This window comes from Cervus elaphus, chromosome 1 (genome assembly GCF_910594005.1).
Source record: "Cervus elaphus chromosome 1, mCerEla1.1, whole genome shotgun sequence".
NCBI classification, from domain to species: Eukaryota; Metazoa; Chordata; class Mammalia; order Artiodactyla; family Cervidae; genus Cervus; species Cervus elaphus.
Genome location: NC_057815.1, coordinates 47481832 through 47494770, shown reverse-complemented (window position 1 = coordinate 47494770; position 12939 = coordinate 47481832). Strand labels below are relative to the sequence as shown.

The 12939-nt window shown below is 47.3% G+C and overlaps 1 protein-coding gene across 5 annotated transcripts in view; it reads right to left on the bottom strand.

The window, feature by feature from the left end:
- Positions 1-7948, bottom strand: part of GRAMD1B (GRAM domain containing 1B) — a 260632-nt gene extending 252684 nt beyond the window's left edge. For all 5 annotated transcript variants that reach the window (XM_043901613.1, XM_043901622.1, XM_043901640.1 and 2 more), the window contains exon 1: positions 7548-7948. The gene's annotated coding sequence lies outside the window, so the exon portion shown is untranslated. The remainder of the gene's footprint in view (positions 1-7547) is intronic.
- Between the last annotated feature and the right edge of the window lie 4991 nt (positions 7949-12939).

Sequence of the window (12939 nt, the reverse complement as noted above, 5' to 3'; positions counted from 1 at the left end):
CAACGCAGGAATAAAATCCATAAAAAGTGCTCATGTTGTATTCTTTTCTCTCTGATTTCAGGCTTGTAGGTACCACTTTCTGTCCTCTCCCAAGACCAGTTGTCCAAACGATCACAGTATCATCATCAGAACAGGTATACAAGATGCCCAAAGGCTCAGTGCCTAAATTAAATTTGGCTGTTGCTAAGAGATATCAGGCTTCAGACAGAAGAGTCTGAAGAGTTGAAACTGGCACCAGCAGTGAGCTCAGGTGCAGGAGGCATCCAGATGTACTAAGAATGATCATGCTTGGGGAGGAAAGAAAATATGTAAGATTATTTAAAGCCAATTTCAGAAATCCTCTCATCTCACCTTCCGTTGGGCAAATACTCTGAGTCCTGTTGTCCCTTCTAACCTGTTCCTGCTTCATAACAAGCCATAATCTATCGTTCAGCTTGGGGTAAACTAACTGCTAAATAAAGCCATCAGCCCAGCCTTCTTCACCTGGGCTTGTGCTTTTTCAGACAAACAGCAGGGACACTCATGTGCATACAAAAGAGCAGAAATTAACAGTCTCTATTGATTGTTGCCAACTGAATTCAAACAGAAGGGAACAACCTCAGCCAAGATGAAGAAAGACATCAAAAGGCCAAATTACAGAGACTTGAATCCTAACAGGACTTGCTTAGCTCTCTCTTGGAAGTAGCAGTCTTCCTCAAGTTCTATCATTTTTGCCTTACAGAAATTTATTTAGCCACTGGTTCAGCTGGAGCAGAACTAACTCTTCCTTCAGGATAATCTATGAAGAAAGGAGGGATATCATAGTTATGAGGAGTAGGTATAATGCCAACTTTCATTCAGTATTTTCTTTGACTTAAATGTCAAGAAAACTTGGCAGTGGGTTCACATACCAAAACCTAAAGGAAAGGCAGTAGGTGTCAAGGAAAGTAATACAGTCTGCCTCTCTGTTCTCAACTCCTTAAACAAGTTTTGCATGGGTGTCCATATTTTAAGGAATTCCTTACACCCTCACCTACAGAGAAAGAGAACTAATGACAGCTGATGGGAAAGGCTATGAGAAAAAAAGATGGCATTGAAAATTTAGAGTAGCATCCACAAGAGAGAGAATGATATCATGGTATTTAAGAATGGATCATAGTTTTTAAAAATAGAACATTGGTTGATGCCCTGTCTCCACCACTTCCTATCGATGTGATCTCCGACATCATGTCTGTATGTTCCAGTAACTATAAAATGGGGATAAAAATTTATTCCACATAAAGTTCTCATGATGATTCAATAAAATAACATAAGTGCTCTATGAGCAATAGCATACACTACAATAATACTTTAGTAGTAATAAAATAAAAAAAAGGGCTTCCCTTGTGACTCAGAAGGTAAAGTGTCTACCTGCAATGTGGGAGACCTGGGTTCAATCCCTAGGTCGGGAAGAGCCCCTAGAGAAGGAAATGGCAACCCACTGAAGAGTTCAAGGTACTTTTGTTTACTGTCTATACTCATGGGATGGTGATGTCAACCTTACCTTACCGGGAAAGGGGAAATTTTAAGATAAAGACTTTCTATCAGTTCTCTACTTCCAAACAAGTTGAGGAACCTGCTCTAAGGATTCAATTAAATAAAGACTCGAGCATGAAAAACTCAGGGTCCCAGCATAGAAGTCTGGGAAGAACCTAAGATGAGGCAATGATAAAAACAGTCATGTTTGGCTCCCGTGACTGTGGGGCTGACATGAGGAATCAAGTTCAATTCTAAGCACCATGCAGCTGGGAGGTCTGAGTGAGAGACAGAGGCTTTACATCTGGGAGGCCTCACTTTGAACCTGAGGGTAGTAAAAGAAGTCTTGACTTGAGTTCATCTTTTTTTCCCTTTTGCTCCAAGATGCATAAAACATTTCCCTGTCAATTTCCTTGGCTTCAAAGCCAGGCCAAAGAAATTGCCTGAACCAGACAGCCAAGAAGAAAGAATGCAGAGAGAAAACACACATGGATGCCCAATTAGAGAAAAATGAAGGAACCTAACTTCTGCTTTTCTCTTAATGGACTGTCAATCCTTCGTCTCCCCAGGTATTTGAACACACATCCATATGGCACATGTCGATGCTCTCAATTGCTCTGCGTCAGAGATGAAGATACCTTTTTATAGTCACTGCAGGGAATATTCTCTGACTAGTAAGCCTGCTTAGTTCTGGCGGGAAAGATCAGCCTCTACAAGGCTAGTGGGCAGGAAGAAGAGCTCCTTTCTGAGTCGCACTGTCCCATCCCTCACTCCTTTGAAGTCGGAACTGACTCAACCACAGTCTGCACTGTTATCCAGTCATGATTGCTGGACGTGTCAAAACAGCATTTTAGAGGCTAAGAGACAATGAACTGTATAAACATTCAATGCATATGGCAAAAGAGGTCATAAATACCCCATTAAACACAAACGTGTGTGAGAAGGGACAAGTCTTTTGAATAGTCTTTCATTTTCACATCTGCCCAACCAACCTTGTCTTATTAACTTGTCCCCTTAACATGCACTGTTGGGTTTTTTTTTCCCCTTCCTAAAGAATGGTTGGATGGCTTCCCAGATGGCCCAGGAGTAAAGAATCCACTTGCCAGTGCAGGAGCTGCAGGAGAGGCGGGTTTGATTCCTGGGTCAGGAAGATCCCCTGGAGGAGGAAATGGCTACCCGCTCCAGTATCCTTGCCTGAAAAAGTCCATGAACAGAGGAGCCTGGTGAGCTATAGTCCATAGGGTCGAAAAGAGTCGGACACAACTGAGTGACTAAGCAAAGAATGGTTATGGGCAAAGGAGCATGCATTTTAATTGCTACTCAGTCTCCTGGGACTTTAGGAAGTAAGTCTAAATCAACCATGTCTAAACCAACAAAGCATTGTCTTCTCTGTGTTCTAACGAGGAACAAGATTTACAGTGTGGATATTCCTGCCACCTAAGCACTGTCACACCAGCAAAGTACACACAAGCTTCCCTGAGCAGACCAACCAACAGGGCAAGCGCCCGAATCCTAAGCAGATCTCCCACTCAGGGAAAGTTCAGCCAACCATAACTCTCTCTCTCTTTTTTTTATGTGATCTCCAAGGAGAATTGGACAAAGTCTCTAAAAGGCTGGAATCAAAGCCAATGCCCATTCCTCAAAAAAAGTTATGGGAGGGGAAATACTGTGCTCCCCTAGAATTCAGTTAACTGGAAGTTCTCCTGCTAACAAGCCCAAGCAAGCCTATGGACAAGGTTCCTTTCGGGCTTCTGTCCACCCCTCCTCAAAGCAGCTCTTCTCCAAGCCCAGGCTTCTCTTGAGGATGCCTTCTTATCTGATTAAACAGAATATTATGCGAAATATTCAGCCACCCCGGCACTGGCTGTGTGGGTGTGCTGGATAAAATCTTCATGAAAACGCCATCACAGGTCATTTGTTTAATTTCAATTCTGCACAATGTAAAAATAGAACGAGCTGCCGTGAAGGGTTGAGGCTTGACAGCTTCAATGAGAAGGCTCCACCAGCACAAAAACCACGCCGTTCTGCCGGATCGCCTGCTTGCTCCCTGTGCCAGAGGAGCAGGGGGAAGAGAAAAACCCTGAAGGTGAGGTACAGCTTTCACACTCTTATGCTCTTTCCCCCCTTTTCACCCTTCCTTGCACCTCTCTGCATCTTCCTCTTACTCCATCTGTTCCCTCTCTCTCCTCCCACTTGGCTGGCTTCCTCTCCCGGCCGCCCCGCCCGGCTGCCCCTCTTTCATCATCTCTAGGTGTCATTTCTTTTTCTCCTTCGCGGGGACTGGTCTTCCTCCAGGGCTCTACTCCCTCACCTGCACTGCCTACCTGCAGGTACACCAGGACTCACAAACTTTTCTAGGAATTGCTCTCCGAACTTGTTCCCATCTTTATCCCCTTTCACCAAGCCCCAGACACTGAAAATGGAACTTCAGAGATCAATTAGATCAGGTGACATGAGCTTCAAGGGATGCTTTTTTTCATATTCCCTCATCTAGCCAAATACGTTTATTATTCATGGAGCTCAGCAGCTACCGGCAGGTGGGCAGGCAGGAGGTACCTCACAAGCCTTGTGTTCTAGACAAGTCAATTTTCAATTTTATGAAGATAAAAATAAATAAATAAATGCCCAAGTCGCACTCTCCAGTGGTGATCCCTGAAGCCCACAGCCGCCTTAACAAATCTCAGCTCAGAAAGGGAATCTTCTCCTTAACCAGGGCTCCAGAGCTGCACCAAAAGCCCACATGGTTGCTGAGACTGGAGAGTGAGGCTTCCTGCTTCATTCATTCCTGCTGAGGTCTCAGAAATGCCCCACTATCTGACCTGCTTTCAAACCAAAGGGTTAGGTAGTTTCAAGTCTGTTGATAGGGCTGATGGAAGCAATGCAGAGGAGCTCATTTTCTGCCCAGAACGGACCTCCTTGCCTATGAAGCCATCTTCCGCCTCTCCTGTGGATCGCCAGTAACTTCCTCTGTGCAGACAGAACTTCACTGCTGCTTTGAGGAAAGTCTACCAGAAAAGGTGGTTAGCAGACCACTAAATCACAGATTCATCAACATCAACCCAGTCAAGAGAAGCACTTAAACTCCTGTTTTTATTGTTATCTTACAGATCTGTGCTCAAGTCCAAGGCCAAGTGTTCTCCTATCTAAAGAGCTCTATTTTCAAACACCCCAAATGAGGCTTCAATAAATCAGAAGGACCGTCATAACAGCATATCTCTATTCATGATCCCATTTCCTAAAACACCCACCCCACCTTTGCTGTAAGATTGTTTCTGCCCTCTTGCCTCTTACTGGCCATGTTCCTCTGAGAGGCAGATACACAATGTGCACCCACCAGGTACAAAGTAGAGTGATACCAGGGCACCCCTGTGCAGTCAGAGTCCTGTATCCACAAAAATAAAGGGTCTATGGAACCGAGTGGTGTTTCTGCTTTGTGCATGTGAGGGTTCTGGATCAAATTAACGAAATGGTGATTTTAATACAATTTAAAGAATAATCATGTCTACGGCAGAAAATGAAATGTGGTTCCTGAGGTACTAATCCACAGGCGCATAAGGGGGTAAGGAGGGGAAGAAAGAAAGGCTCCTGATCAAGGTGAAAGGAGCATGAAAATCAAAACAGAGTAGAAACCACAGCCGGCATCACAAGAGAAAGCACCCTCTCAGCCGGGGCAATTGGAAAAGGTGGTAATTCCAAGCAAAATTGTAAACAGCAGCCCAACACCACAGACAGCTGAAAATGACAGGCCGCTTGTATGAAAGCAGCAGACAGTGGAAGCAGGGCAGTGGGAACACCCCTGGACGCAGCCGCAGCCCTGCACTGGTGGTTTCTGTTACGGGTGTACACATTACAGATGTGTCTGACCAGAGAGCCCTGACCCAGGAGTCAACAGTGAGCCAATCTGTGAATATATCACATGACCGCCATGGTCCAAAAGCAAAGGCTAGAAGGTGGTGGCAGGGACCCCCTTTATCTGCCATATCCTTATACAGATGTGATTTCTTTCAAGACCTATGATCCATGATCCCTGAGTGCAGATGAGCAAAAAACCAAATAAGGCGTTCACATTTGGGGATGAGGTCACCTGGAGTCCTGCAGGAAGACCCCAGCTTGGCTAGGTATTGATCAGTTACTCATAATGGTTTCTTTCCAACATGAACACCAAAGCCCGGCCTCAAATCTCCAAAACCTAGCAGCCTTTGAGTGTGGACCTGGGAAACCAGAACTTCCCAGCTTCCACTGGAGACCCTGGATCTCCTAAACAGCCATGATGCAAGCAGAGCTCTGGGCCCAAGGTACAAGCTGAGGATGAGATCTTCAGAGCAAGTGACAAAGTACAGGAGCCTAGGGGAGGGGACCCAGGCAAAGGCTGTGACCTCACCAACGTCCTCACTATATACCATCCAGGGCAGCTGGTTCAATTGTAAGAAGCAGTGAAGGTGACATGGACAGGGACATCCGGGATGAACAACGGACGTGATTTTCAAGTACGAAACAGAGGCAGAGGCCCCACTGAACAGGCAGAATAAACATTACCCTCAGCCAGAGCACAAGATTCAATTTCTCACACAAGAGATACAAGTCTATACTTTGCCCTCTACCCTTCTTAATGCTGTTTAATGAAAGACAGAGGAACAGGTCACATTCGAACAGTGTGTACACTGTTCTCTGAGTGCACCTGCTCCACAACGAGTCTTGAGATCAGATGAGGGGCAAAGAGGGGCATTTTGGGGTAAGGACAGAAATGCAGCATTTTCAACTTGTTTCTAATATCAGTTTCCTGGGCTCAAAGAGGCAGCCCAGCCAAGATACTCTCCTCCTGAAAAGCCCCCCAGCTGAGGGCTCCTCATCCCTAAGGCAACCTTCTCTAGCTCCAATAGGTGATGTGCCCACGTTGGCACCGGCAGAGGAGACAGCTCAGCACCCTGCACAAATCTCTTTGTCCTCACCAGAGGGGTGGGAGGTACATCTGCTGCTGTCATGAAAACATTTCATTATTTTTTCACAAGTCTTTACCCCCACCCTCACTCCGGATAAAGCTAGGGATTTTCAAAGTGTAAGTGATGTGCACAATCCTCCCACCCTATCGATCTCCAATGCCGGGTGTGTGATGGAGTCACTTCTCCCCGCTATTCTGAGATCCACCAGCATTCACAGCCCAGGAGCACGCTCTCAGCTGCTGGTTCCTACGTGGCCTTGGAGCCTAGGGACCGGGCTGAGGAACTTTGAGGGGAATGAACTTTCTCCACGCATGAAGTCAGCTGATGGGTGCCAACAAGTTGTTTGGTCTCTAACAAATTCATTTCCATGGCCATGCCTTCTCATCCCTTCATTCACTTCTTAAGAGTAATTCCATTTCTTCTAGAATGGGACTCCTCAGTGCATCCCCAGGTCCAAATCAGGAATTCCTCCAATTACTAGACCTTCCACTTCTGTGCTAGGAGGAAATTAGGAAAGGCAGAGCCTCTCTCTAGTCTTACTAGGTACCACTGGATAAACCTCATGGTGTTCACTCTGCCTTTCTTTCAAAGCTTGGACTTCCACCACACCAGGGGGACAGGCACAGACTGACCGGGGTGGCCTGGTGGGGTCAGGGAAGCACTGCTCAGAAGAAAGAAAGCCAGTGCCCCTAGTTCAAACTTTGCCAGAACGCTAGAGAGAAGCAGACACAACCCCCATGCCCACAGCCCTGCCCTCACCACTCGCCTAAGCACATCTCCAGAACTGAATGGAGAATGAAGCCAGCTTAGCCATCTCTGCAAATTCATGAACAAGTGCAGTTGTTCTCCGTGCTTTCCTAGGGACGCCGAATCTCAAAGGTGGACCCCACAGCCGGGCCACCATCCATGTTAATAGCTTTACTGTGCCCTCCGGTAACTTTGAGGTCGCTCTAAGAAAATTCAGATGAGCAAGGCACCCCGCTCCCACCCCCTGTTCCCACAGCCTCCAGGTTCCCGGGATCCCTGCGCATCATCCCTCCTCTCCTCTCCCACGACCCCAGGCATCCAGGTGCGCTCCTCCCGCGGGGCTCAGGAAGATTAGGAAGTTCTTACCTGGCTCGGCTGAGAGATGCACTCATGTGGCCGGGGGCGCGGGTCAGCGGCGTCCAGGGCAGGCACACGGGCTGCCGGCCACCGCTCAGCACATCTCCCGGGGAGTCCTGCTCGGCGAACCGCAGAGCCAGTTCCACCTGGGGGTGGAGGAGCGCGGAGCCCGGGGACGCCGAGCCCGGCTGGGCCGAGGGGCGCGGGGCACCCGGGCGGGCGGCCGTCTGCGCGGGGGTGGGGGTGCAGGGGCGCCCGGGGAGGAAGCGGAACCCCCTCCCCCTCGGCGCGCCGCGAGGCTCCCGCTGGCTCGGCGTCTAGTTGTTACCGCACCGCCTTCCCGCTTTCTATAAATATAGACTTGCCCCCTCCCGGCGCTGGTGCGGCTCTCCGAGCCGTCCCCGACTCTACCTCCGTGGTTTCCGCTCCTCTCTCCCTCCGCCCCTCCCCCGCCCTCCCCGGGCAAAGCCTGCCGCCTGCCTGGATTCTCCCGCTGTTGCCTCTCTCCAGCATTTAGCACTGCAGTGTAACTCGGGGACACGCGACCAGACAGTTCCTTTAAAACCAGACCATCAAGTTTAGTGCGGAAACCGACCCCAGAAGCGCAGCTCCCTGTGGCTGGGAGGAGATGTTTAGCCCATCTGGAAGCCAGATCTCCGCGTTTCAGGCAAAACTGTGACCAAGCAAGAGAGGAAGGCGAATGGCAGAGAGACGCACGAGTCCACAGGTGACCTCTCCAGGATGGGGCGGAATCCGGATGGGTGGTGTGGAGGTCTGGGGACTGCAAAGCAGGACAGGACCTGAGGTGTCGTCGGGTTCAAAGCGCTAGTTTTGCAGGTGAGAAAACTGAAGCTCAGAGAGGTGCGTGAACTGGCTCAGGATCACACAACTGGCTAGGGAAGTGGGGACTTGGTTAATGCGCCTGTCAGGGCATCCACGTTTCTACACCTACTAAGGACAGTCTGGGTGTGGAGTGGCCCCGGAGGAACAGTGCCTTTCTCTTTCACTAACTCTTGCCCAGGGCACCTGAGCTCAGTGGGGGGAAAAAATAGCCAATTTACAGGTCAATCCTTCATTTTACCAGGACAACTTCTAAAGCCATCCATTCTTCCCGGAAAGCTGTGAAGAAGAAAAGCACCAAAGGAGCAGCAATGCTTAACCCACACAAAAAAGTGAAATGACAAATCTTTCTTCATTGCTGTCTTCCAGAGACCCCGATAACAACACTGCTTTTAAACCCCATTTTCCACTTATATTTTCCCCTTTCCTCTCCCTCCTGCACATCATTCTGATCGCTCTCTGACACAGATATTTTCACATTACCCACAAAAGAGAACACATTTTTTTCCATCTACTGCTTACATCTACACTCATCCTACTTGGCAGTTATCAGCCTATAAATCAAGGGGCTTTCTCAGTGGAAGATGGTGAGGGGCATCACAGCATTAATTCCCTTCCCAGAAGATGTTATTATCCCTGGCAGAGTCTTCTCACAAATGAGAAGGAGGCATTTCATGACCTGGATGACAGAGCAACTCTGGAATTGCTCCTCAGGGCATTGGTATGTAGTCCATCCACATCTCCTTCAAGTGGGGTCCAACATGTTCATGCACTCACACACTCTCTTTGGAGAAGTTATGATACCTATTTCACAAGTACATGCACCAAGGTAACTCAGAGAAAAATGAAACCTCCCCAGGAGTTATGCTGTCAATCAAGAAGGGGTCTTTTGTCAAATGCCATTGAGAAGCAGGTAGCAAAATGAGGAAGAGAGAACCTGACATCTCTACCCTTGACCATATTTGTCAACTTGGACAGTTTCCTTAACCCCTCTAAAGCCTTAGTTTCCCTAAATGAAAAATGGAGAAAGTAACCAATCCTGCTGGGTTTCCCAGGTGTTGCTAGTGGTTAAGAACCTGCCTGCCAATGCAGGAGCCGTTAAGAGTCGTGGGTTCGATCTCTGGGTTGGAAAGATCCCCTGGAGGAGGGCATGGCAACCCACTCCAGTATTTTTGCCTGGAGAATCTCCCAGACAGAGGAACCTGGTGGGCTATGATCCATAGGGTTTCACAGTGTTGGACATAACTGACGCGACTTAGCCTGCAAGCTATGGATCCAGCCTTAGAAGTAAATGAGATTCTGAATGTATAGCTGCTTAGAATGCAATAGGTTTTACCTGTTATTTGTATTGTTCATATTGTTATTCAGGGTCAGACAGTCCTTTTAGGGACCTCATACCTACACTACCAGCTAGATAACTCTGACCAAGTGGCTTAAACCTCACCCCCATCCCCCACCCCCCACCTGTGCTGCTTCTCTCTTAATCCAAGCTATCTTAATCACCAAAATAGGGATAATAATATGTCCTTTGTAGGACTGTTAGAGGATTAAATTAAATAAATAATGCATGTCAAACACCTAACATCCTGCCCGATGCATAATGAATATATAGGTATAGTAGTTCTAACCTTTTCATCTCCAGTTACCAAATACGTAATCTTGGACAAGTTAACTTTTCTCTTTTTAAAAAATTTATTGTTTATTTTGGCTGCTCAGACTCTACATTGTGGCACTTAGGCTTCTCTATTTGCAGCACGCTGGCTTCGTTGCAGTAAGTGGGATCTTAATTCTCTGACCAGGGATCAAACCTGGGCCCCCTGCATTGGAAGTGTTGTGTCTTATCCATTGGACTGACAGTGAAGTCCAAGTTAACTTTTCTAAGCCTCACAGGGTTGCAAAGATTAACATAAATCTGTAAATTATCTGGTACATGCACGCATGCTCAGTTGCTAAGTCGAGTCTGACTGTGACCCCACTGACTGTAGCCCGCCAGGCTCCTCTGTCCATGGGATTTCCCAGGCACGAATACTGGAGCAGGTTGCCATTTCCTTCTTTAAGGGATCTTCCCAACCCAGGGATTGAACCCTGCATCTCCTGCATCTCCTGCATTACAGGCAGAATTTTGTTTGTTTGTTTGTTTAGGTCCCCTTTCATTTCTTACAGCAATGTGTTATAGTCTTAAGTGTAGGAGTCTTCTACCCACTGGCTTGGTTAAATTTTGCCTAAGTATTTTATTCTTTATAATGGTCTTGTAAATGGAATTTTTATTTTTTATGAGGTTTATTTATTTAAGTTTTTGCTGCTCTGGGTCTTCATTGTGGCCCTTGAAGGGCTCTCTCTAGTTGTGGCATGCGGGGGGCTACTCTGTAGTCACAGGCTGTGGCTTCTCATTGCAGTGGCTTCTCTTGTTGCAGAGCATGGGCTCTAGGTGCCTGGGCTTCCGCAGTTGTGGCGCACAGGCTTAGTTTCACCACAGCATGTGGGGTCTTCCTGGAACAGGAATCAAACCCGTGTCTGCTGGACCATCAGTGTGTGCATACATGCATGCGAGTTAAGTCATTTCAGTCTTGTCCGATTCTTTTCAACCCCACGGACAGTAGCCTGTCAGGCTTCTCCACCCATGCGATTCTCCAGGCAAGAATACTGGAGTGGGTTGCCATGCCCTCCTCCAGGGGCTCTTCCTGACTCAGGGGCTGAACCCACGTTTCCTGTGGCTCCTGCGTTGCAGCCGGATGCAGGCAGATTCTTTACCACTGAGCCACCTGGGAAGCTGTCTGGTACATAGTAAGTGCTAAATATATGTTAATTACCTCCCTTCCCTTTTGAAACTGCTCACAATTTGTTTTTACCTGGAAGCATTCCCACCACATCTCAGTCGCTCATGATCTCACTCATTCTTTAGTTATACCAATTTTGTTTCATTTAAATACATTTACATTTTTCTCACATTCCCTCATTTATTTAGCAAAAATTTCTTGAGCCCTTATGTGCTGCCAGGCACTGTGCTCTGCTCTGACATGCATGTATTTCTTTTGAATGATTTTAAATTCTCAGGATCTGGGAATGTGTTTTAATCTTTCCCCACCTTCTATAGATGTAGTCAGAGTCAGAGAGTCATTGAGCTAGAAGGAGGCCTAAAGATTTTATTGGTCAGTGTTCTAATTTTACAGCCCAGAGCAGATAATTGAATTATACACAATTTTTTGGAGTTAGTATAAAAATTTATTTGACCAAAATGTTTTTGTTTTGGGGTATCTTGCCTGGAAAATCCCATGGACGGAGGAGTCTGGTAGGCTGAAATCCATGGGGTCGCCAAGAGTTGGACACGGCTGAGCGACTTCACTTTCACTTCACTATACACATTTTGGAGCTTCCCTGGTGGCTCAGCGGTAAAGAATCTGCCTGAAGTGCAGGAGATGCAGGAGATGCAGGTTCGATCCCTGGGTCAGGATGATCCCCTGGAGGAGGAAATGGCAACCCGCTCCAACATTCTTGCCGTGAAAATCCCATGGACAAAGGAGCCTAGCGGGGCTGCAGTCCATGGGGTCACAAAGAATCGGACTCAACTGATGCTACTGAGCAGCATACACATTTTAAAGCTAATGATGGTGGTGTCTGGCCTCCTTATCAAGTGCTCTTTGAACTATGCAAACTGTTCCAGAAACCCACCAGTTCTTGCCAGTTGTTCCATGAACACTAATTCCTTAGACTGTTAATAGGTGACACTCCACCAAAGGGTTCTGTGGCCAAAGTGTTTGAAAAATAATGGGTTAAAGAAAGTAAACCATGTTTTCTTTTCTTTTTTTCCTGCAAGACTTTTCAGAACCTTTATTATGCTTATGGGCTTCCCAGGTGGCGCTAGTGGTAAAGAACCGGCCTGCCAATGCAGGAGTGGTAAGAGAGGCAGGTTTGATCCCTGGGTCGGGAAGATCCCCTGGAGGAGGGCAGGGCAACCTACTCCAGTATTCTTGCCTGGAGACTCTCATGGTCAGAGGAACCTGGTGGGCTACCGTCTACAGGGTTGTAAAGAGTCAGACTGAAGCGACTTAGTACATTATGTTTATGAGCATATGAATTTCCGAGGGATATAGTGCAACTCTCTTGTTCAATGCATCCAATCAGGAAACCCTTTCTCGTAAAGCTTTTGGGGAACCGGGGATCAAAGACACAGATTTAGGGAAGATGCTGAACCCTGGAAATGCAGCCAACCAATGTGATGGCTACGTTTGTGTAACCTCCAGGGAGGAGTCTAGTGTTAACGCATGCTGAGTATTCATTCAGTCAGTCCACTTTCAAGGTCTAGAACTTGTCTCACAGATGCAATTCTCAGATGATGGGGGCACATGTCGCCATGGGTCCCCTCCTCTCTGAGCAACTTGCTTGGCATGGGGAACAGGACAGACTCATCACAGCTATCAAGACCCAGTTCTTCCTTCCCCACTGATTGAAGCAAGTTTCCAAGGTACTTGGGCTGTAGAGCAGAGGTCCCCTACCTCCAAGATCTAATGCCCAATGATCTGAGGTGAAGCTGATGTAAAAATAATAGAAATAAAGTGCACAA